Below are 858 nucleotides of genomic sequence, written 5' to 3'. Positions count from 1 at the left end.
TGTCCACTGTTGTTTCCTTTCTTTTTTTTTTTTTTTTTTTTTTTTTTTTTTTTGGTGGGTTACAGCAATCACAGCTTGGTTGTTCTGTCTATTGCCTTTTGATAGTTTATCTCACCTCCTCTTCTAAGGAGAATGCTCACCTGTTTTGGTCTTGAGTAAACCCTCGGACCGCAGCCCAGGGAACTTCTTTCAAAAGTTGGTTTCTGGTCTTTCAGACCTCTTGCTTCCCTGACCCTCCAGCCCTTCTAGATTTTCTGTTGAGGGGATTTTCCCTTCTTCCACCTTGTGTCACTGTTGTCTGTTTATCATGGTAGCTCCTCTGTCACCAACTCCCAGATCTTTAGGACCATGTCTCTTCAGGTGGGCCCAGCAGCAACGTCCTCTCCTGCTGCTCACTCCTGGTTTCTATCCAAGAGGTCCCATGGACCACAACCCATGGCAAGGTGCAGCTGGCAGGCACATAACACTGTGGGACAACTTCATCAGTCTTCCCAAGCCAGCCAGCGAACGCTGCACTTTCTTGCTCTGAAGTCCAATGCCCCTGGAGAAAGCAGGTAAGACTGATCAAAGATGGGTAACCAGGGGCTAGCTGGTGGCCTTTTGAAGACGACTGCCCCTTGTTTTGCATATATTCATCTAAACATGGCTCTTCCTCCTTGCTCCTCAGCCCAGAGTGTCAAGAGCAAACACCCCACTCACCCACATGCACACCTCAGAGCGTTGGAACAAGCCCCTTCTCTCCAGGCCTCCATTTCTGGCCACCTGGCAAACCACTGGGTACTTCACAGAGAAAACATCCCACACGTGGCCAGCTGGAGGGGAGCATTGCGTGCTGGGACCAAAATGTTCCATCACACT

The sequence above is a fragment of the Caloenas nicobarica genome, chromosome 1 (genome assembly GCF_036013445.1).
Source record: "Caloenas nicobarica isolate bCalNic1 chromosome 1, bCalNic1.hap1, whole genome shotgun sequence".
Taxonomy (NCBI): Eukaryota; Metazoa; Chordata; class Aves; order Columbiformes; family Columbidae; genus Caloenas; species Caloenas nicobarica.
This window is presented reverse-complemented; position numbering follows the sequence as displayed.